Source organism: Condylura cristata, unplaced genomic scaffold, assembly GCF_000260355.1.
Source record: "Condylura cristata isolate star-nosed mole 26May11 unplaced genomic scaffold, ConCri1.0 scaffold00002, whole genome shotgun sequence".
NCBI classification, from domain to species: Eukaryota; Metazoa; Chordata; class Mammalia; order Eulipotyphla; family Talpidae; genus Condylura; species Condylura cristata.
In genome coordinates, this window is record NW_004567103.1 from 52,915,360 (window position 1) to 52,941,379 (window position 26,020).

Sequence of the window (26,020 nt, forward strand, 5' to 3'; positions counted from 1 at the left end):
AGATGTATCCAATCAAAGTAGCTTTTACATTTTTATTTAATAACTTATCCTAAAGGGTTGAACCTGAAGAAGACAATATGTTATATTTAATTCCAAACCAGAATGACTAGGTATAGGAATGAAAATTACATAATCAATAGGGATTTTATTGTGATGTTTTTATTGTCTTATCTGTCTTCATCAAGATTATTATATACTTTCCTTTACCACAACATAGCAGAGTCGAAAGAAGCTAACACTGATAAAGTTGTTGAATAATAGATACCCGATAACCTGTAAAATTATAGGTGGGAAAACTTCCTTTGTAACATGCAACAAAACACTGCTTTATGGATCTGGAGGGTTGTGCTAAATGAAATAAGTCAGAAGTAGAAAGACAAATACCAGATGGTTTCACCTACATGTGGAAGAGAGAGAGAGGAAAAAAAAAAAAAAACAGAGTCAGATAAAACTAAACCAATAACAAAACCTAGAAATATGACTTTAAATTGTGACTACCAGAGATGGAGAAAGACAGGGCAGAACAAAGTGTAGAGGGGGCACAATGGATTCTGGTAGACGACTTTCGGTGTTCTGGCTGTAGGTGAAGCATGTAAAATACACTTTAAAGAGTGTGATCCTAGGGCCCTCCCTGGTGGTGCAGCGGGCTAAAGCACAGCACTAAGAAGTTTAAGCCACTTCTGCATGAGTTCGATCCCCGCCTGCCCCAGAGGTGACCACATGGCGTGGCAGACCTCTCCTGGCCCACCCGCTGCTCCCCTCAGCAGTGTACTTCGTCGATCTGCCTATTCTGCTCCACGCTCTGTCTCTGGTGAAGCCTCTCACCCTCCGCATCTCTGGCCTGTACCCCAGTTCTGTATGAATAAAATAAAAAATAATAAAAATAAAAATAAAAGAGTATGATCCTAGACATCTAAATCAAATTCAGTGTTGTAAACCAATGTTATCTCAATAAAGAAAGCCTGTTTTGTAAATAGAGCAAAAATAAGTGACTAAAATGATAATTCAACTGAATTAAAGTTGCACAAAGAACAGCTTGTCATCTTAATCCAGCCCTTACACTATTTACATCATAAATGAATATTTTAATTATGTACCTATGAATTTTTTTTTATGAACCTGTGAAAGGATGCGTTGAAATTTAATGTAAGCTAGAATACTATAAAGCAAATATTTTAGATGAAGACTAATAACAAATCAGTAAAATTTCCCTTCTCCCACTCACAACATTTGATGAGCATAATAGGTATTATCATGGAGATGAATCAAAATAACTTTTTTTTTAAAGATTTATTTATTTGTACATACAGAACTGGGGTACAGGCCAGAGGCTCAGGGGTGGTGAGAGGCTTCACCAGAGACAGACTGGGGAGCAGAACAGGCAGATCGACGAAATACGCTGCTGAGGGGAGCAGCGGGCGAGTCAGGAGAGGTCTGCCACGCCATGTGGTCTCCTCCGGGGCAGGCGGGATTTGAACTCATGCGGAAGTGGCTTTAGCTTTTCAGTGCAGTGCTTTAACCCGCTACGCCACCAGGGAGGGCCCAAAATAACTTTTTAAAATTGGGTTTCTCTAAAAATCTGGAGCATGGGAGGAAAAGGGGAGATGTTGGTTCATGAATACAAACTTCCAGCTATAAGATGAATAAATTCTGGGATTAATGTACAACATAGTGATTATAGTCGCTATAATTGTTTCTATAGTGGTAATCATTTTGCAATATATAAATGTATTAACTCAACACATTGTAAGATGGATTACATCTTATACATATAAACTATTATATGTCAGTTATATTTTAATAAACCTGGAAAAAGTAATTATACCTTTAATATACACAATTTTAACATGAAGTATAAAGAGCAGATTTCTTCAATAGGCTAATTAATACTATGTCTTTTATAAAAATTATTTCCTCTAACTATAAAAATTCAGACAAAGTACTTAGAACTTGACTGTGTGTTGAATTCAACTGAATGTGTACAATAACAAAACATGATAAAAAAAATCATGCATAAGCAATATGATTTTTCTCCATAGTAATAAATCTTATTGCAATAAAAATAAGTACTCATTCTTTAAAAAATATATTCTCATAGGCTCTGCTAGGCTACACTATCTCCCTTTTTATTTTTTGTAAATCTTCCTTTTTTATTTTCTATATATATTTTTTACATTATTCTTCATTTTATACATTTTTCACTTCGGTTGTAATCCCTGAGGTCTTCCCAGCACCACTTCCATGACCAAGTGGGATTTATCCTAGGGGTACAAGGATAATTCAACATTTGAAAATCAATTAATGTAATTCAACACATCAACAAAAAGAAAAATAGAAACCATATGATCATATCAATAGATGCGGAGAAAGCATTTGATAAAGTCCAGCATCCATTCATGATAAAAGTACTTGAAACTCTTGGGATAGAAGGGACATACCTTAACATAATATAGGCCATATATGACAAACCCATAGCCAATGTCATTTTCAATGGTGAAAAGCTGAAATCTTTTCCTTTAAGGTCCGGAACAAGAATAGGATGTCCACTCTCACCACTGATTTTCAATATAATATTGGAAGTCCTAGCCAGAGCAATAAGATAAGAAAAAGGTATACAAGGACTCCAAATAGGGGAAGAAGTAAAACTATCACTGTTTACAGATGATATAATATACATAGAGAATCCCCAAAACATCTCCCTTTTTACATTCATTCTTCAATGTAGAAACCACTGACATTTTCTATGTGTCTAGATGCTAGACACACCATGCAACATAAAGCATGTATCACAAAAGCAGATATAGGGGGCCTCAATGGCACAGGAGTAGAAGTCAGCACTATCATGCTATCATCAGCCACTGAAACATGAGTTCCATCCCTGGCCAGGAAGCTAACCCACATGGTGCAGCAGATCTCTCTTGTCTCACAGGCTGCTCCCCTTAGCAGTGCATTAGAGCAGATCTTCCTACTCTCCTCCCTACTCTGTCTCTGCTGAATCTTCTCACTCCCATACTTCTGGCCTATATCCCAGTTCCTTGTATGTATACATAAATGTTTTTTTTAAAAAAGCAGATAACTAAACAAGTATTTTTTTATGACAGAAGAATTAAGAATTGACATGTGCTTAAGTAGTAACAGGGCATCTAACCCTAATCTGAGGATCAAAAAGTAAGCACTATTAACAATTGAGAACACAGCAGATCATATTCAAAGAAAGGGAAATACAGTGTAGTTAGGTCATAAAGTTCACGTAGGTTAGGTGAGAGAGCTGAGGCCTCAGGTGTAAGCCATGGATCATCATGGAACATCACAGAAACTGTTTTAAAATTTTGAGCTTTTTCTTTAAGGTATTAAGTAGCCATCAGCATAGTCAGTTTTATAGTTTTAGTTACTCTGGTTATGGAGAAGAATTGACTGAATAAAAAAAACTTGGAAAGAGAGAGAAAAATTATGTAACTTGGGGCAGAGGAAAATGAAGACCTTAACTAAAATGGCAGTAGAAATGAAGAGAAATGGATTGACTCCAGGTACACTACTCAGTTAAAAGGGTAGAATGGGGAGGCCACCCTGGTGGCACAATGGGAAAGCTGGCCAAGGCAGCTTAGGTACCAATTGGATCTCTGCCCCAAGGGTGACCCACATGGCACAGCAGAGCTTTCTTGTCTCATCCGCTGCTTCCCTCAGCAGTGTACTTTGTCAGGTAGCCTGTTCTGCTCCCCACTCTGTCTCTGGTGAATCCTCTCACCACTCCTGCACCTCTGGCCTGTACCCCAGAACTGTATAGATAAATAAATACATTCTTTTTTTAAAGAAAAAAGTAGAATGGGGGACTGAATATGAGAAATGAGGGAGAAAGCAATATCAAGATTGATTCCTAGATTCCTGTATTATTACAGATTTCATTTTAACAACAATATAGTTTCATCACATGATCAGTTGTATTAGTATTTACCCACTTCATGTACATGTTTAGCTGACATAAAATAGGCAGAAAATCATGAGAGAACTCATTTTACATTACCTCTGTGTCCTCTCATAACACTATAACTTCATTTACTATAAATAAATAGCAATAAACAAAAAATCATAATTTTATTTAATATAGTCATAGCATGGGTATAAATTTGGCTTCCTCAGTCTCTGGATATAATTAATTAGTCTATATAACCTAATTTTCTTTGGTGTTTTCTTGGCACCACACTTAATCGATCTTTTTAATGCAAACAAAACCCAGAGAACAAAGAAGATCTTAGTCTCTCTATCAACTAACTGATGAAATCAATTTAAACCAAAAAAATATATATTAATTCATTCCATGACCCATTTAATAGCAATTTACCTAGGCTAACCAATTAAAACTAACACATATCTATTTTTAGATGACTATTGCTCTGTGAAAATATTTATCCATACAAAATGCTACTCACATTAGAGTTAATGAAGTATTCCCCTAATAGTAAATACAATGCCTATTAAGACATTTTCTCTAATAAGTCAATGTAATGGAAGTTTGATAAAAGGATTTAACAGTAGCCAAAACACAAGAAAAGAACCCCTGATCTGAATAAGGAAAGAGCCAAAAGATGGAATGCATAATACAAAAGTAAATTTATTATTTATGATTTAGTGAACATCAGAAAATGCATATAAAGAATCAGCATCTTAAAAACAGCAAAAACTTTATGATAATTACCATCTATCTAGCTCTTGTGTTTTTTTCGTTTGTTTTTGTTTTTTTTAAGATTTATTTATTTATGCACACAGAACTGGGATACAGGTCAGAGGTGCAGGGCAGTAAGAGGATTCACCAGAGACAGACTGGGAAGCAAAACAGGCAGATCGACGAAGTACACTGCTGAGGGGAGCAGCAGGCAGGTCATGGGAGGTCTGCCGTGCCATGTGGATCACCTCCGGGGCTAGGGATCAAACTCATGCTGAAGTGGCTGTAGCTTCTCAGTGATGTGTTTTAACCCACTGTGCCACCAGGGAGGGCCCAGCTTTTTAATATCTCAGGGACCATATGACTCAAAGCCTCATGTTAGGGCCCGCCCTGGTGGCACAACAGGTCAAAGCACAACACTACCTAAGGAAGCTGGCCACAGTCACTTCAGCACAAGTTCAATCCCCAGCCAGGAAGGTAGCCCACATGGCACGGCAGACCTCTCCTGTCTCTCCACTGCTCCTCTCAGCAGTGTACTTCCTCAATCTGCCCTCCACTCTGTCTCTGGTAAATCCTCTCACTGCCCCTGTACCTTTGGCCTATACCCCAGTTCTGTATGCATAAATAAATATTTTTTAAATCCTCAAAAATATTCACCTATTTATTATGTCCAATTTGAAGAATCTATCTAAATTAAATAATGCAAAGTAAGGTTTATGTACAGATGCTGTTTGGTACTTTTAGAACAGAGAAAGCAAAAATTAAGAGAAAGGTTGATTAAATTATGATACAACAAAAATAATATGTCTTCTAGCGATTGAATATTATAAATGAAAGTTAGAGAAAAGACAAAATATATGTCATATTTGAATATTAAATGAAAAGCAAAATCCCAACATATGTATGTGGTATAATCTAAGCTAAATACAAATTGCACTAAAGAACTGGTATTTTATGTTTCATCTTATGAATATGTACTTGAAGGTTCACGTTTTTTCAAAAAATATATAACTTGAGAAGTATTTAATAGTGAACAGTATTTTTTTGTGGGTCTGCCTACCACTAAGTTATTTCAGTCAAATATTTTACTGATATTATACTCTAATTTCATAAAAAATATTCCAGTGTTTTTCTATTAAACTATATTTTTTCAAAATAAATTCTGTATATACTTTACATATGATTAAGTATATGTGTGTGTGTGTGTGTGTGATGGTTTATTTTCACACTGTATTGGGCTAACACTGCTTCACACTGGTTTGGACAAATTACCTCTTGTATTTAAATAAAAGTGAAAGAATTCATGTGATGTGACTGTGTCATGACTATCTAATTATTTATTGTGGTTTGATATAAAATGATTTATACAAACAGCTAGACAGTGGGAAGCACTGAGTATACCAAAGAGTGCCTAAAGAACATATTTTCACTTTTAAAAGGAGTATTAGTTGACAGCATAGGTCACTGAGTAAATATAGTGTAGAGTAAAAATAACATAAAATAAAACTTTAAAAATCACACGAAAATACCATTCCCATTGAAATTCTGCTTATTTTAATACTCACTGCTGCCTGAGGGAGTAGATATTGCAGGATGCTATCACTATGGAGTCAGACAGCTGAAGTATTTGTGCATTAAAACATATCTTTATCTGTCTTAACACCAAACCTCAGTAATATGTCATGACCATTCACAAGTTAATAATAAGCCTATATTATATAGCTTTCCTAATAAACTATGCTGGGCACACAATAGAAAAAAATTTTTAAATGTAATAATATACTTGGGAATATTTATATTGCATTTTAAAAATTATACCAGTTACAAAGTCCTTACAAAAGCCCTAGTTTTAGGCATAAAATCAAAAAGGTAAGAGGCAGGCACTCATAACATTTCATTATAAAGATAGTCATTATTGATATTTTACTCAGATTTTTAAACTACTTTTTCATTAAACACTTTATTGATAAAGTCCATCTAGTATTATATATGGACTTTTCCAAAAGTATAAGCAATTTTCTATAATCATATTTTAATAGGCAAATGGTATTTCATTGAACAGAAATACCATACTTTACCTTAGTGGGACCCTATTTTTAGACATTTAAGGTTTTTCTGTTTCTCAATATCATAAAAAAACAGTGTAATAAATATATTTTACACTATTTTATACATATTCTCTATTTTTGTAGGAGAAACTTCAATAGTAATTTATTGAACCAAAGAGTATAAACATTTAAGTTTTTTGAAATTACCCTCCAGAAAAATTATATTCATTTTACAGAGAGAAAAAATAATGGACTAAATAAAATAAAAATAAATTTTCAGACCTCAAGACCAAATAGTTGTCACCAGAAGGGAAAGGAGAAAGGAGAGTGGGTAAATAAACTGAGTAACTGTATATACAGGGTAGAATTGGACTTTCAGTGGTGCCTAATTTATCAACACATGTTGATTGTTAATGCACACCTGAGACTTATATAATGCTATAATGCAATGTTAGTTTGATTTTAAGTAATAGAGATTTAAATAAATTAAAATCACTAAGACTACTTTTTTCTGCCCTCTAAGAAAAATGACTGATATGTGTGTTACAGCAAAATAATTGGTATAAATGAAACATCAGCAACAAGAATTTATAAATAATATTCACAATAAATGCTGACTACAGGTGTGTTATAAACAAATTTCAGTCTATAGCACAGAACAGAACACAATAAAAAGGAAAGAAAAATAGCCTCCTCTCTACTCAATTGACTTTTGGATTCATAAATTCTCTATACTTGAAAGTTATATTTATTCAGTCTCCTTTTCATTGAATTCCAGATATCTTACTATTATTACTTTGAGGACAAAAAGTAATTGCTAAATCATATGCACTACAATTTTATATTCAATCCTTTTTGTGTATAGCTAGAGAATTGAAGGAATTATTGAAATCTACTATAAAGACCATAATGACTAACTACAGATACAGGAAAAAATAATTTTTCAATATCGCCTATATCAAGATTTTTTTAAATGACTTGTTTTAGTACATGTAACAATTTTAAACTAAAATAAGTGCTTATTTTAACAGCATAAAAATGGGCCTTCTCTGGTTGCCAATGGGTTAGAATGCAGCACCGCAAGGTAGCTGCAGCCACTTCAGTGCAAGTTCAATCCCCCGCCCCAAAGGTGACTCACATAACTTGGCAGACCTCCCCTGACCTGCTGCTCCCTTCAGCAGTGTACCTCGTCAATCTGCCTGTTCTGCTCCCCACTCTGTCTCTGGTGAATCCTCTCACCGCCCCTGCACCTCTAGCTTGTATCCGAATTCTATATGCATAAATAAATGAGTCTTTAGAACAAAAAAAGCATAAAAGATTGGGAGTGAGATTTTTTTGACAGTTCAACTATTAATTTTAATTTTTTCTTAATGTAAAGTACAGGATCACACCCTTCAAGTGTATGTTACCTCAACCATCCACAATGCACAGAAAATCCCACAGAGCATGCTAAGGAAAACTTATCTGTACTGTTAACACACTGAAAGCTTCTGCAAATATTTTGAAATATGTTTTCCAATACTTAAGCACACAGAACCATTAATATGCTTTTCTAATTTTTTTCATTTAGGAATTAATCATACATGTTTTCTGATATGTTTTTTAAAAGTCATCTATACATTTGTGCTTCCTCTTCCCGTATGCGGCCTTAGTCATCTCTGGAAATGGTTCGCTACTCACTTGACCCAGAAAACCCTACAAAGTCATGCAAGTCAAGAGGTTCAAATCTCCGTGTTCATTTCAAGAACACTTGGGAAACTGCCCAGGCCATCAAGGGTATGCATATCCGGAAAGCCACTAAGTATCTAAAGGATGTCACTCTACAGAAGCAGTGTGTGCCATTCCGCCGTTACAACGGGGGTGTTGGAAGGTGTGCCCAGGCCAAACAGTGGGGTTGGACACAGGGTCGTTGACCCAAAAAGAGTGCTGAGTTCTTACTGCATATGCTTAAAAATGCAGAGAGTAATGCTGAACTTAAGGATCTAGATGTAGATTCTCTGGTCATTGAGCACATCCAGGTGAACAAAGCCCCTAAGATGCCTCGCAGAACTTACAGAGCTCATGGTCGGATTGACCCATACATGAGTTCCCCCTGCCACATCGAGATGATCCTTACTGAAAAAGAGCAGATTGTCCCTAAACCAGAAGAGGAGGTTGCACAGAAGAAAAAAATATCTCAGAAGAAATTGAAGAAACAAAAACTTATGGCCAGGGAGTAAGTTCAACTTAAAATAAAAGGAATAAAAATTAAAAAAAAAAGTCATCTATACATTTGTAGTTAAATAGAAACTGATAATCCATTACTAGGATATCAGCCTTACAGAATATGCAAAAAAGTCCTTTAGTTTTATTTTTTATTGGCTCTATTGTTTCTTATTCCAAATAATTCAAAGTCATTTGGTTCTTCATCTGATTTCCCTTCTAAAACAGTTATGTCCCATTGGTGTTCACCTAAAACTTCCAATATGATAAAATAGCATTTAAATCAATATGTGATCCATAATTCACTGAGTCATTAGCATGATTCACTGTGAAAACATCCAATATTTGTCTTTATAATTCAGAACCTACTTGATTATTTTCACATAACTCCCTCAAACTCCTTCCATTTTGCTGCAAATGGCTACATTTCATCTTTCCTTATGACTGAACAGTGTTCCATTATGTGGATATGCCGCATCTTCTTGATATAATCATCTATTAGGGTACTTAGGTTGTTTCTATGTATGATTAACAGCTATAAATGATGCTATGATAGACAGAGTATATTATATAAAAGAATAAATTAAAAGTGTTCCTTACTTGAATCCTAATGGCAAGATATCAAACTATCATAGAGATATACCTAATTAGCCAACAGGAGTCCCACAAATTGAGTCTTTCAATACATATTATCTAAATGTCTTCTAAGAAGAATGAAACTATTTAAGCTGTACCTATATAAATCACAGTGTCCCTTTCTTTAACCTTAAATGAATACCAGTTATTATTAATCTTTTAATCTGATAATTTTAAAAAATTATCTAGGTTGTGTATTAGCTTATTATTTTTATTACTATTGAGGTCATTTTTAAGTCTTTTAAGTATTCTCTATATTCTTCATAAGGACACTGGCAATATCTTTTGTAAATATCCTCTCCAAATCCCACTGGAAGGGATCTGATTTTAATTGTTTATAACAGTGACTTATGCACTAAAAATATCAATCCTTGGGTATCACAAATGTTATAAGCCTTTTCTATGGTTTTCATTTGGTTTTTAATTGTATTTATTATGTTTCACCATTTCTCCTTGACCCTTAGGTAATTTAGCTTCAATGATTCTCACATTCTTCACCTTCTTAGGGGGTTAATTCCATTGCCCCAAGACCATGTGCTATATTTTTTGTCCATTCTTACTACCAGACTAAGTGACCCTAAAGTGAAAAACCTAAAGCAAACCTTTATACTATTTAATCTCCAGTAAATATTTAATAAAAAATAACTGAAGGAGTATGTCTTTGTTTTGGTGCAATTTCCAGAGAGAAAACCTTGGTAACAATTTTAAAAATTAAAATATAATAGTATTTTAAGAAATAGTGATTTCCTAACTCTTGCTATCCTTAAATACATCTTTTATTATGAATCATCCTGATGCTTAAGGCCTCTCTATGCATGCAGAAATGTAGATGCTCTTTAAATTAGTTTATTGACCAAAGAGAAAATTTACATTAAATAAAATGCTGATTATTTTCTTATTTTAACCTTCCTATAATGTCACATACTATAGTAATTGAGAAACTTCTAGATAAATTCCCTACAGTTGTAACTGGAATTACAATAAATAACCAGGCATGATAGTCATAAAAAGAACAGACAATATGACATAAAAATAATGGGAAAAATTCATTTTTTATATAATAGCTAAAAGCACAGTTTAGTCAAAGTGCTTGACCTCAAATACCAACTTTACAATTTGTGTGTCATCTTGCACAAATTATTCAAACTCTCTAAACCTCAATTCCTTCATCTATAAAATAGGGTTAGTAGTGGTACATACTTCACAGAATAACCAAGGACTATATGAGATGATAGACACAATACACTTCACATGGGGTGTAAAATACAATAAACTCTCAATAAATAGTAGCTATTGTTAGCTTTTAACTGAAATACACAGTGTTACTTAGAAAAATCATTAATCATAATGGGATAAATAAATCCCTACTGGTAATCACCTTGGATCTAGCAAAATTATGTTGCCCAGGTGATAAGCAGCTCAATTGCAAGTCAATGCCTGCAATTAGGCTGTCTGCCCTTATGCTTCTCTATGGGGTCCATATGTGAACATGTTGCTTCTCTTCTTATGGCATCTTAACATGCACAGCATGTGACTCCTTTGCTGGTCTCTTTTTATATTTCAGAATGAGCAACTCTTGAATACTTCTGCACCCATTTCTGGCTACAGGCTCCCCAGCCCCCATAATGTTAATACAACAAACCTGCATTTTAATTATGTCATATCAAGCATTTGGCCTATATTTGTGAAAACCCACCTGTATTTTTCCCCATGATGCAAGAACAAAGGCATATATATATACATATGTATGTATGTATGTATGGATGGATGGATGGATGGATGGATATATATACACACACACAGACTTCATTCTACTTATTCATCTTACATGAGTCAAGTGCTTTCATTTGATCTCTGCAACAAACATGTGAAATGCATATTATTCACATTGGGTTTCTGTTTTAGGGAGTACTGTCATACTTCAACACTCACTTCAACTGGTTCCTCTATTGTTCTTTATTTATCCCCCTTTGTAATTTACCTGCAGGTTAGTACCTAACCCTTTGCTCTTTATATTTTTTCATTTATAAAATAAAAGGTTGCTGAATTTCTCCTAAATAATTCACATTGAACTAACAGCTAAAGAATATAATAGAAATCAAGTATAGTCTTTTTCTCAAAGTTCTAGTGTTAGAACAGATACTTAGTAGATTGTAAGAACCTCTTTTCAAGTTGATCTACTTTGTATTCCATTTGCTATGTGGCATATACAGTAGTCTGCTGCATAGTGGTTTGCAATAAACCATGTTACTCTATATTCACACCCTTCTGTAGTTCCCTCACCTTGAATTTGAACTAGGCTTGTGATTTGCTTTAAGCAATAAAATGCAGCATAAATTATGAAGTGTCAATTCTGAGCGAACAACTTCACAAATCCCAGCAGCTTCTACTTTGGTACTGTTGGAAACCATGACATGCCATGTAAAAAGTCTGCTTAACCCAAATTAAATATCACTAGCAAAGACCATGTGGAGTGGAAGAGGTCCTAAACTAAGTTATAAAAGAAAAATTATCTACCCAGCATGCGCCTGTTGATACAAGATGAGAGCACTAGAATAATCAAAAACCATTCAGATGATCTGATACCAACTACAGAATCATGAACAGTTAAAATGATTGTTGTTTTAAGTCATGAAAGTTGTAGTGTTTTATTATGCAGAATAACACAAACATCTCCTGAACAACAACAACAACAAAATCCTATGAAATTCCACATCTATATATCAGCATTTCAAACTTCCAACTTCTATCTACTTTCCATCTTCCTTTTACCTGTAGTACCTTCCATTCTTAAAAGTACAGAAATCATTTTTACTATTATATTTATTAAATAATTTACAACTGAGCTTGATAAATTCAAGAAATAAATGTGAGAAAAACTGAAATGTTTATGATCAAAAATAAAAAAAGAATGTCCACTCTCATCTTTTCAGTTTAATCTGATTCAAGATTTTAGCTAGAATTATAAGACAACAATAGGAAGTAACCCATGTTGGAAAAGATGAAGTAAAACTATCAACCCAAATGCCCAAAAATATAAAACTGGGTTAAAAAGATGTGGTATGTGTACAAAATGGAATATTACTCAGCAATCAAAAAGATAAACTCATGTCTTTTGCAACAACATGGATGGAGTTGGAAGGGATCATGCTTAATGAAAGAAACCAGAAAGAAAATGAAAAATAGCAGATAGCTTCACTCATAGCAGGAGCTTAAGGTATCAAGGCAAAAAGAGAGAGAGACAAACGAAGGCAGTAGAGTAAAATGAAAACAATAAACAGAGACATTTTATAAACCAGAGACATTTTATGGGGGTGGAAAGGAGAACAGGATCAGAACTGGGGTGGGAAGAGTGCACTGCACTGTGGATATGGTACATGGATGAATTGGTGGTGTGAAGATCATGGGGATTACAACTGAGATGAAAAAATGCACACAATGAATAATGATTTTTAAAATACTTTTAAAATTAAAAAATAACATCATTATATGCCAATGAAATGGTACTAAATGTAGAAATAAAAAAAAGATACCACCAAAAATATATTATCAATAATAAGTGAATATAACAACATGGACGTTTACAAAATCAACATATAAAAATCTGTATTCTTTCTGTATACAATGAGTGAAAGAAAGAAATTTAGATAATAAAGTCATTCAAAATATCAAATGCTTAAGTATTCACCAAACTGAGGAGGTAAAGAACATATATGATGAAAACTACAAAACCATATTAAAGTATATAGGTCATACATAGTAAAATGAAAAGATATTCCATCCTCATAAATGGAAAGAATCGAGTCAAAATGACTGGTACACAAAAAGCAATATATGAATTTAAAACAATCCATATAAAATATCAATTGTATTATTCCAGAAAATTGAGCAAAAATACTAAAATGGACACATAAAAGGACTCAAAGAGTTGTAATATTGAGGGGAAAAGTAGAAAAACAGAGGAATTACATTACTAATCTTTAAACTATACTATAAAGCAACATTATCTTTTTAAATGCTGTATTGGAATAAAAACAGGCAACTTAATCAAAGAAACAGAATCAAAAACCAAGAAATAAGTTCATGTATATATCAATAATTAATTCATTAAAAAGCAACCAACCATGCAATGGGGATAAGAGATTCTCTTGAAAAATGGTGATGGTACAAAGCACTCAAGTAGAAGAAAAAAAAAAAAAGGAAAAAAAGAATACTTGAGGACTACTCAACTCCATTAGGAATAACAACATAAAGATAACAGGTATTCCAGAAAGGGAAAAGAGAGGAGGAGCAAGTCACTTATTCAAAGAAATAATAAAGTAAAATTTTCCAAACCTACAGAAAGTGGCTAAGGGGGAGAAAAGTAGAAACCTACCAAGGTAGTTCAAAATCAAGATTACATCAAACTTTTTAGCAGAACTACTACAATCATGGGGAGAATAGAATGACATCTTCAAAATATGTAAAGATGAACATTGGTGGGCTTCCCTGGTAGCACAAGGGATCAAGTCACAGCACTATGAAGCAAGCATCAGCCAATACAGCATAAGTTCAAACCCCAGCCAGGAAGCTACCCACATGGTGCAGTAGACCTCTTCTGTCTCTTCTACTGCTTCACTTAACAGTGTTTTTTAGTCCATCCACTTGTTCTGCTCCCCACTCTGTCTCTGGTGAATCCTCTCATCCTCTGGCCTATACCCCAATTCTTATTTGCATAAATAAATAAAATCTAAACATAACAGATTAACACTGACAGCTAAGAATACAACATCTTGCAAGATAATTTTTCAGATATGAGAGAGAAATAGTACTTCCAAGATTCAAAAACTGAAGAAGTTTGCAAAAACTACTTACTCTTCAGGAAATGTTGAAATTCCTCTTATCAAAATCAAGAGGAAAAAAAGTACACACACACAAAATTAATCAGGAAATAGAACCAAGAAACTTAAGACAAAATGACAAGAGCAGACTCACACATCAGCAATCACTATATGTGTAAATGAACACTCTAAATCAAAAGGCACAGAGAGTAGGTGCTATGGTCTCAAGAAGACACATCTGTGGTCCAAAGATAAAACATAAACTAAAGTAAATTTGGGTAACAATCTTAACAGCAAATGGAACCCAAAGAAAAGGCAGGGATTGGGTCCTCCCTGGTGGCTCAGAGGGTTAAAGCGCTGCACTAAGAAGCTAAAGTCACTTCAGCATGAGTTCGATTCCCACCTGCCCCGGAGGTGACCACATGGCGTGGCAGATCTCTCCTGACCCGCCCGCTGCTCCCCTCAGCAGTGTACTTTGTCAATCTGCCTGTTCTGCTCCCCACTCTGTTTCTGGTGAACACTTTCACCCTCCGCATCTCTGGCCTGTACCCCAGTTCTATGTGAATAAATAAATAAATAAAATATTTTAAAAAAAAGAAAGAAAAGGCAGGGATAACCATACTTATATCAGACAAAATAAACTTCCAACAAAAGAAGGTAACAAAAGACATTGATGGACATTATGTAAAGACTAAGGAAGACATAAAACTCATAACATATATGGACCAGATGTATAAACATCTAATTATAAGGGATCTATTAACAAATCTAAAATCAAACATTGATGCACTATACTAGTAAAGATTCAGTACCCCACTTTCATTAATAGAGAGATCAACCAGACAGAAAATCAATGATGAAACAATAGCCTTAAGTGGGTAGTTAGAACAATTGGTTTTATAGATATTTATAGGGCATGTACTCGAAGAAAAGCTGACTGCATATTCTTCTCAAGTGCAATAGGAACATCCACTATGGGAGAGCACATATTGGATCACAAAACAAATGTTAATAAGTTAATGAAGACTGAAATATAAAGTATTTTCTCTGAACATGATGGTATTGAAATAGATATAAAACACAAAAAGAATATAGGAAAACTTCAACATGTGGAAACTGAAGGACATGTTACTAAAAGATTATTTGATTAATAAAGAAACCAAAGATACTAAAAAATACTGGGGACAAATGAAAATATAAGCTACCAGAATGAAACAAAGCAATACAAAGAGGCAAGTATTACAATACATATCCACATCAAGAAACAAGAAAGATGTCAAATAAATTGTAACTTGAAAAAAAAAAAAGAGTAAATAAAACCAAAAGTCAATAGAAGGAAATAACAAATTAGAACAGAAGTAAAAAAAAAAAAGGGCATTCCAAAATATCAGTGAAACCAAAAGCTGGTACTTTTGAAAAGTAAGGAAAATAGACAAACTCCCAGCTAAGTAAGGTAAAACATGAAGAAAACGCTCATTAATAAAAATAGAAACAAAAGAGGAAATATTACAATAGAAATCTCAGAACTACAAATGATTATAAGGCACTATTATATAAATATAGATAACAATAAATTATATAATCTAGAAAAAATGGACAATTCTTAGATGCATAGAACTACCCAAGACTGACTCAAGACGAAAAAGAAAACCTGAATAAACCAATTACAAACAATGAAATGAAAGCAATAATCAAAAATCCTCTAAAAATAGAAACTCGGGACCAGATGGTTTTACTGATGAGTTCTACAAAACTGTCAAAGGCAAACTAATTCCTATCTTACTCAAATTCTTCCAAAAATAAATTAAGGAGTAATGTTCCCAAATATATTGTATGAAGTAAACATTATTCTGATACCAAAGACAGAGGAAAATCACATACACAAAGAAAACTGCAGACCAATATACTTGATGACACAAATGTGAAAAGCTACAATAAAACCTTAGCAAATTGAATTCAACAATACATTTAAAAGATCATACATAATGGCCAAATAGGATTTATTCCAGGGATGCAAGAATGGTTCAACATCTATAAATAAAACAATGTAATTCACCATATCAACAAAAGGAAAAGTAAAAGTTAGATGGTCATTAACAACAGATGTAGAGAAAGTATTTGTCAATATTTAGTATCATTTTATAATTGGAAAACTCTTTAAAATGGTGACATTTGGCCCTCCCTGGTGGCCAGCGGGTTAAAACACTGCACTAAGAAGCCACTTTTGCATGAGTTCGACCCGGCCGTCTGGCCATCCCAGAGGAGATTTGCATGGCAGGGCAGATCTCTCCTGGCCAGCCCGCTGCTCCTCTCAGCAGTGTACTTCATCGAGCTGCCTGTTCTGCTCCCCATTCTGTCCCTGGTGAATCCTCTCACCCTCCGCATCTCTGGCCTGTACCCCAGTTCTGTATGAATAAATAAATAAGTCTTAAAAAAAGAAAAAAATGGTGACATAAGGAACTACCTCCCTAAACATAATAAAGGCAATATATGACAAACCTATAGCAAACATCATAGCCAGTGGTGAAAATGAAACCTTTTCCACTAGATTTAAGATCAGGTCCTTGGCAAGATTGTCCATTTGCATCACTACAATTAAACACAGTATTAGAAGCCCCAACTCAAGCAACTAGGTAAGAGAAAGATATAAAGTTAACATAGAGAAAGAAATAAAACTATTACCATTTGCAGATGACATGATAATATATAGAGAAAACCCTAGACTCCATAAAGAGTAACTACTAGAAACAATAAGTCAGTGTAGTAGTTGAAAGCCTACAAATAAATACACAACCCTTGGTTGTCTTCATATATAATGAATTAGAAAAAAAGCAACGGGAAAAATCTCACTACTAGTTACATAAAAAATTAAATATCTAGGAATAAATTTAAGGAGAAAAAGGCCAATTCAATGAAAATGATAGGATGCTATTAAAACATATAGAAGTCAAAAGATACTCACTGTTCAATGATTAGAAGAATTAATATTGCTAAAATTATTGTCTTACCCAAAGCAATATACAGATTCAATGCATTCTCTATATTACTAACTTCAATGGTATTCTTCAAAGAAATAGAACAAGCATTACTGAAATTTACAAGGAACTACAAAAATCTCTGAGTAGCCAAAGCACTCTTGACAAAAAAAAAAAAAAAGGAATATAGGCATTAAACTCAAATAGTATAATACTATAGTAATCAAAACATTGAGGTACTAGTGTAAAATATTGTGGTACTAGACAAGAGATCAATGAAATAGAATTGAAAGTAACAAAATAAACCTATACTTATATGCCCAGTTAATTTATGACAAAGAAGCCAAAAGTACATCAAGGAAAAATAAAAATCTCTTTAACAAATAGTTTTCGGAAATAGCTTTTTTTTCTTACAAAAAAAACTGCATGTGAACAGTCTTATGCAAAAGAATAAAAGTAGATCACTTTCTCACATACATAAGCATTAACTAAAAATGGACTAAGGACATGCAAGACCAGAAATTACAAAATACGTAGAATAAAACTTAGGGAAATCATTCTGCTTCAGTGACTTCAACAATGTCTTCAAGGCCTTGACTTCAAAACCAAAGCAAGCAAAAGTAAAATAATGAATGGGAGTATACCAAAGAAACTGAAACCAAGCATAAAAGAAACTATCATTAATAACAAAAGACACCCTACCAAAAGGAAAAAATATTTGCACATCATACTAAGACATATAGCTAATACCCAAGATATATAAAGAACTCACATAACTCAACAAAAAGAAAATAACCCAATCCCAAAAAAATGGGCAGAAGAGCTAAATAAACACTTTTCTAAATAAGACATACTGAGGCCCACGAGGCACATGAAAAAAAAAAATGCTCATCATCAGTTATCATCAGGGAAATGCACATCAAAAACCACAATGAGATACTTACTATCTCATACCTGTGAGTATGACCAATATCAAAAACACTAAGTATTTGCAAGGATGTGAAGAAATGGAAACTCTCATATATCTTGGTGGGTATATAGCCTGGTACAGCCCCTTGGAAAGTAGTGTAGTTTTTCAAACCATTAAAAATAGATTTACCTATGATCTATTAATGGAATACTACTCAGCTACATATAAAAAATAAAATCCTGCTATTTGTGACAACATGAATGGAACTAGAGAGAATTTTGCTAAGCAAAAAAAGTCATAAGGAAAAAGAAAAATACTGGATATTTTCACTTACATCTTGAATACAGAGAAGCAAAATAAAGGAGCAGAGAAAACCAAGCCAAAACACATCTTATAAATCTTACTTTAGAAATGAGGCTACCAGAACAGGGTGCAATGGGGAACAAATCGGGAAAGGAGACTTGGTGGTGGGTGTCACAAAGAAATATACATCTGCTGAAGTATGAAACTATACCTCTGGTTCATATACAATCTTATAAACCAATGTTACTTCAATACAAAAGCATATAATTAAAAAAAATGGTGCTGGAAAAATAAGGTCACATTCAAAAGAATGATGCTGGATCACTCTCAAGCTCCATGAATAAATCAAAATGAAATACAGACTAATATATATTTATAATATTTATATATTCAATTAAAACATAGAAGAAAGCACTGCCATATGCTTTATGACATCAAAATAAAGCTATTTTTGGAGATTCGCTCTCTTTTGCAAAGGAAATTAAATCAAAAGTAACAATTGGGTTTATCTCAAATTCAAAATGTTTGAGATAAATATAAGTAGATTAATAAGACATCCTATGGGATGGTAGTAAATACCTAACATAAGGGACAAGGGGCCAATATCCATGATATACAGAGACTGTATTTTATTTAACAATAAAACACACACACTCACACACACACAATTAGTAAGTGGGAAACATTTCAGGACAGAAACAGAATTCACCAAAGAGGATATCAGAATGTCAAGTCATCTGATACAGGAAAACAACTATGATTGATAAATAGATGATAGATAAATTGATAGACTGATACATCAATAGATAGAAGAAACATGTACATCATTGCTTTTAATAAGGGAAATTCAGGTCAAAACCACACTGAGAAACCATCTCACATTTGTAATGGTATTAAAAATATATATGCGGGACTCTCCCTGATGGTGCAACGGGGGAAAGTACCATATTATGAAACTCTCCAAAGCCACTGCAGCCACTCCCCGCCAGGGAGGTGAGCCACATGGCGTGGCAGACCTCTCCTGACCCATCTGCTGCTCCCCTCAGTAGTGCATTTTGTCAATCTGCCTGTTCTGCTCCCCACTCTGTCTCTAGTGAATCCTCTCACCCACCACACCTCTGTCCTGTACCTAGTTCTGTAAGCATAAATAAATAAATATTTAAAAAAAAAATCCAAGTTCTGGAGAGAATGTAGAGATAGAAAACCTGTAGAATTTTTAGTGGAAATGTGAATAGGTGCAGCCATTTTGGAAAGTAATCTGGATTTATCTTAAAAAACTAAAAATGGAAATACTGCGTGACCCAGAAAATTACTCCTCTGCATCTATCTAAAGAATATGAAATAATCAACTCAAAAATTATATCCTTTATGATGTTTATTGCAGCGCTATTTACAATAGGTAGGACATGGAACCAATACAGGTGCCAATTGATAGGCGGATCTATTAAGATGAGGCAGAGAAATATTATTGAAACATAAGAAAAATAGAATGCTGCTACTTATGGTAAAAGGAAGAAGAGAGAATTATATGTAGTAAAGCAAGTCAGAATAATAAAGACAAATATTGGAAATTTATATAGCAGGTTATTCAACAAGGCAAAATACTTACAAGAACTAGTAGACACTAACAATAGAAGTGAGACATTTGAGGTTAAGAGAGAAGAGGAATGGAGAAAGGATCAGAGGAAATATATACTATGGTGGTGAGACTGTGGGGAAAGAATGATATAAAATAAATATAGCCAAATTATTTTTTTCACAAAGTATTTGGTGGGATAAGCCTTTATAAAATACATTTTAGGGAAATTGTCAAACTAAAGACAAAGTGACTTATCAAGATCAAGGAATACAAGTACAGATTGCTCAAAGTCTATTAAGTTCCCAAAAGAAAAAGAAAAAAAAAGTCCACATTTTTCTGTACATATAATTGAAAAATAAGAGAAAGTAGAAAAATAATCTGTAACTCATTCTTTTCCTCAGTTAGGTGTGTGTTCTAAGAAAAGAAATAAAAAATATGAGGAATAAAAAGCATAGTGATCACATCAAAAATTAAAATATGAGCAAACAGTATATTAACAGGAAAGAGAATTGAAATAACTATAAATGTACTAAAATCAAGCAAGATGTCATGCATGGTGAGCTATTTAGTGGGGTAAATTAGCTTCTGAAGTTAGGAATTCTGGTAAAGTTGAGGTTTTGATTTAAGAAAAAATTATGCTTTGAAACAGAAATTTAGAGCTAGGAAAAACATCATGAAAATTCATGGAGAACGTACTAGACTAAAATTCAGGAGACTTAGAACAAACTACTTGTGTTACACGAGGTAAATCACTTAATATTTATGGCCTGAAATGTTCATTTCCCAAATGAATATAAACTAAATAATACTTTCTAGTCTTAGAATTCTCAGAATCAGGCCTCTGATCTTAGGTTGATTAATGTTACATGATGATCAAATCTTACAGTGCATGGTAGATGTGACATAGTGACAGTAAGGAGTTATATGAGTGATGAGCATGAATATTAGCAACCCGCTGCAGGGAAAAAAAGATTGTGAGTCCATTACCTCCTCTAAAATAATTATAGCTGAACTTGGTGGACTATAAATGATAATGAGAATTTGAAGTGGCACTGACTTCAAACAAAATAAGCCTCACTGACTTCAAACAAAATAAGCAGAGATAAGGCTGTAATATACTCTGTAAGTAAAACAGGGTGAGCCCATAGCTCCAGAAAAGTTAAAAGAGATGAATTTGTGTCCCAGTCTTCCGCTAAAACATATCAATTTTCTCCTTTAATTTAATACTTGTGACTATCTCTTCCTTTGCAACTGTACAGCCATTACAGCTCTCATCAGATCTGTGCATATTAACTGGAAAGCCTTTAACATGTATTACTGGCTGTAATCTTACCTCTAAAAGTCATTTTACAAGTCACTTATTAAAATAATATTCCTGGCCCTCCCTGGTTGCGCAGCGGGTTAGAGCACGGCACTAAGAAGCTAAAGTCACTTCCACATGAGTTCAATCCCAGCCTGACCCATGGTGTGGCAGACCTCTCCTGACCCACCCGCTGCTCCCCTCAGCAGTGTACTTTGACGATCTGCCTGTTCTGCTCCCCACTCTGTCTCTAGTGAATCCTCTCACTGCCCCTACATCTCTGGCCTGACCCCCAGTTCTGTATGCCAAATAAATAAATCTTTAAAAAATAATAATATTCCTTACAACTTGCTTTTATCACACCATTCCCAAGTTTCTTCCCATCCACATCAAGCTTCAAGCCTCTGTCAGATCCTCAAGGTTCTCCATAATTTGATCTCACCTCACCTGTTAGCCTTTATCTGTATGTTTTCAACATAAATTATCTACTCTGAGCAAGTACTTCCAACACAGGCCACCCTTCCCATTTAATCCTCCACTTCTCCTTCCTATTCCCCATTAACAAAATGTTAATTCCTATTTCTATGCTTTTCTATATATCCCATTTTTATACCATCCTGTTCATAGAAATTCTATAAAATAAATGTCTAAAATTCCAGTCAATCCACATATTTATTGACATCTGTAAAGTATTAATAACTGTGCACTTGCCCTCAAGATCATAATCTGGGTGAGAAAATAAATAAACCAGCAATTATAATATGCTGTAAACAAAATGCATAGAGTTCTATGAAAGTATAAAAAGAGGCATTCAAAGCAACATATAGATAATAGATCACAAATGGTGGTTTTCTAGAGGATTTAAGCCTCCCTGTAAGGCTTTAAGGAAGACAAACATAAATGTCATATAAAAAAAAAACATGAAATTTCAAAGAAAGTAGTGAAATTCATGGTACTCTTACATATAACTTTGGATTTCTTATTCTGTATGCATTATTTTTCTCTCCCTACAGACTGTACAATCATTGAGGACAAGGACAGGGATTCTACTTTTACTTTTTACAACTTATCATTAAGTACTCTACTAAATACTTAGCATATGTTACTAAATATTTACTTAATGATTTTATGCTCATTGAGCAATACATGATTTACTTCAGACTAGGAGCCTAGACTAAGTACATTTGAGCAACTTGAATATAACAAGCTCAGAATTTATGTATACGTATGACTTTTCTCTCTTATCAAAAAGGGATTTCATGGGTCTATTTTTCAATATATAAAATCTCCCTAGCAGTTTTATTTTTAAGTAGTCAAACAATTGAGATAATCCAATATCCATCAATAGATATCATGGATAAATTGTGGTATATTCCTGTAACAGAATACTATATAAAAGAAAACTACTGGCCCTCCCTGATGGCGCAGCGGGTTAAAGCACAGCACTGAGAAGCCAAAGCCACTTCCCCATGAGTTCGATTCCTGCCTGCCCCGGAGGAGACCACATGGCGTGGCAGACCTCTCCTGACCCGTCCGCTGTTTCTCTCAGCAGTGTACTTCGTCGATCTGCCTGTTCTGCTCCCCACTCTGTCTCTGGTGAAGCCTCTTGCGGTCCCCTGCACCTCTGGCCTGTACCCCAGTTCTGTATGCATAAATAAATAAATCTTTAAAAAAAAAGAAAACTACTAATTCATATGAGAATATGCATAAATTTCACAGACCTATTGAAAATCAATAGAAATCAGAGACAAAAATGTTCACACTGTATGACTGCAATGTATATGAAGCTCAAAAACAGGAAAAACTAATCCATGGTTATAGAAAATTTAAATAATAATTACCTTAGGATAATCAAGGACATTCACTGAGAGGGGAAAAGAGGGCAGCTTGTTGGAAAATGGTCTTCCTCAGAGTGGCGTACACCAGCATTTGTGCCTATGAGTATTCATTTATTAGACACCGAAGATTCATGCATTATATGGTGTGTACAGCAAAATTGTTTAAATATCTTTATGAACTCTCATTTTTGCATTAATAAAAACAATTTATTCTGTATTGATTTAAAGTCATATCTGAGGACCTTCCTGGTAGCACAACAGGTTAAAGCACAGCACTATGAAGCTAGCTGCAGCCACTGTAGCAGGAGTTCGATCCCCAGCCCTGGAGGTGACCCACATGATGCAGCAGATTTCTCCTGTTTCACCCATTGTTCGCTTTAGCAGTGTACTTCAGTCTGCCTGTTCTCCTCCCTACTCTGTCTCTGATTAATCTTCTCACCACTCCTAGACCTCTGGCCAGTATCCCAGTTCCATATGCATAAATAAAATAAATCTTTAAAAAATAATAGTCAAATCTGAGCAAAATTGATGAGCATTTGGCTTCATGTATAGGGCATTTTTTCTATATAAGTGAGCAAAGTTTTTAAATGGGTAAAGCATTTGTTCCATCCCCTATAAAGTATTTAGAGCTTGAATGCAATGCTTTATTCCCATTTTATACTCAGTCACTTCCCAACTCCCCAGACTCATTATCTAAGCCATTCATCCAGTTTAAGACAGAACTGGGTCCTCAAAGGAATTCAGTCTGGACTAAAGGAAGACAGGTTATAATAAAGTTGAATATATCTAAAGTTAACAACTTAAAATGCACAGTGAAAAAGGAAATAAGATGTGTGAAGATAATAAGCATAAAGACTTCCCACCTAAACTGTTGGAAGCTGAAAAATCCTGAGTAGAGCAATAGGGAAAAGGAGTATTATGTGATCTCAGGACATACCTCTGTTTTCCCTGCACCTATGACCTCTTCCCTAAGTTTTTCTACTGCTATGATAAAACTCAAAGATATGGAGGACAGAAGACATGCATTACTCACCATGTCCAATGGTAAAAATCATCCAAGTTCACTTCTGATTCTGATATTTGCTAACTCTTCCAAATCTTGTAAAGTCATCTGATTGCTCTGTGTATCACTTTTTCATATATAAAATAAAGATAGTAGCAGCATCTACCACATAACTGAATCTTGGCTTGTACATAAGTGTTTGATAAATGCTACCTGTCATACTCAACTTTACAGTGATTTGAGGGAAAATGACTATAATCATGCCATTTAAACTGAACTGAATATTTCAAGTTTGAAAATATTCTCTACCTCAAGAATAAAATAAATGGTTAAATCCATTTGTAATAATTTTCTTGTATTCCTTGTATTCAGAAAAACCAAATTTTAATAGATAGGATTTCTGTGGATTGTCCAATAAAAAAAATAAACTATTACTCTAGGTTTCTCAGAGTTTATAGTAGGCTAAAAGTAGATGTATATAACATTCAACCCAGGTCACCATACATCAAAACTCCAGAAGGCACCATTTACACAGAACTACAAACATGAATGCAGAAACACGACAGCCTTGCATTTTCCAAGCATACCTAAATATTTTTCTGAGAAGCAACTCATGGTGAAATTATCCTGAGAATGCTGAATTAAGGTCAAGTTTTTATTTAATATTTTAACATCTCTTATATATACCCAATGTTAAATATAATAACATATATAACATTTGTGTATCAATGTTTATATGTAACATAACTCTCCAAAGTAGAGGGGCAGTCCTTTCCATTTCATAATATTTAGCTATATTCTATTTCAGTATAATTATTAATATTGAAATGCCTTGGGCTCTACAATAAACAATTTAATTTATAACAATTTTTAAAATCTATGTCAATTAAATTTTTTCAATATCAAAGATAATCCAAAATTCCCATATTGCATAAATGTGACATAAGACAAAGCAAAAAGTTGGAAAATAAATGAAAGATTTGATATACAAATTCCAACAAAAGACCAACAAAGAGGGTATTATGGCTTTCATTGTGTCTGAAATGGTATTTCAGCATTTGCACTTGTCCATGACAGACCACATATTTTTCTCAGAGGGGACATAAGCTGATCATTCCTGATCATTCCTGATTCACCCTGATCCTATGGTTAGCTCATAATGGTACCAAGAATCTCTCTGGGCCACAATTAAGTGATCAAGCTGGGGAAGTTGCTTCCCCATCACGTAAGCCAGGTGCTGGCCTTATGTGAAAATCAATTACAGAGTCAATATACTGTGTCCATCCATACAATGGTAAAATCATCCAACTTCAAGAATAGATAAATTTATTGAGATGGGTTTTCTTTTTGTAAGATCATTGAAATGGGATAAATTTGCTGTGTTAAGATTTTTTTATCAGCAGTTCCATTAAGTTGCTGTAACTTGGAAGAAGGAGAATCAAGTACCAGAAACTTTTGCTCATTTTGAGAAGTGTTATGCATAAACATGTTTGGTTTCATTTGTCGGACTTATTTCTAACATTTGAATGAAGGGAACATTAATTCCCTCTCTTCTTTATGTCTGTCTTTCTCGCTAGACTGTAAGTTGATTTTTTTTTTAAGATTTATTTATTTATTCGTACAGAACTGGGGTACAGGCCAGAGATGCAGAGGGTAAGAGGATTCACCAGAGACAGAGTGGGGAGCAGAACAGGCAGATCGACGAAGTACTCTGCTGAGGGGAACGGCCAGCGGATCAGGAGAGGT

At 34.1% G+C, this 26,020-nt stretch overlaps 1 protein-coding gene and 1 pseudogene across 2 annotated transcripts in view; one reads left to right on the plus strand and one right to left on the minus strand.

Moving 5' to 3' along the window:
• SLC4A10 (solute carrier family 4, sodium bicarbonate transporter, member 10) overlaps window positions 1-26,020 on the minus strand; it is a 252,551-nt gene that overhangs the window by 182,884 nt on the left and 43,647 nt on the right. The window lies entirely within an intron of this gene.
• On the plus strand, window positions 8,366-8,927 carry LOC105853983 (annotated as a pseudogene).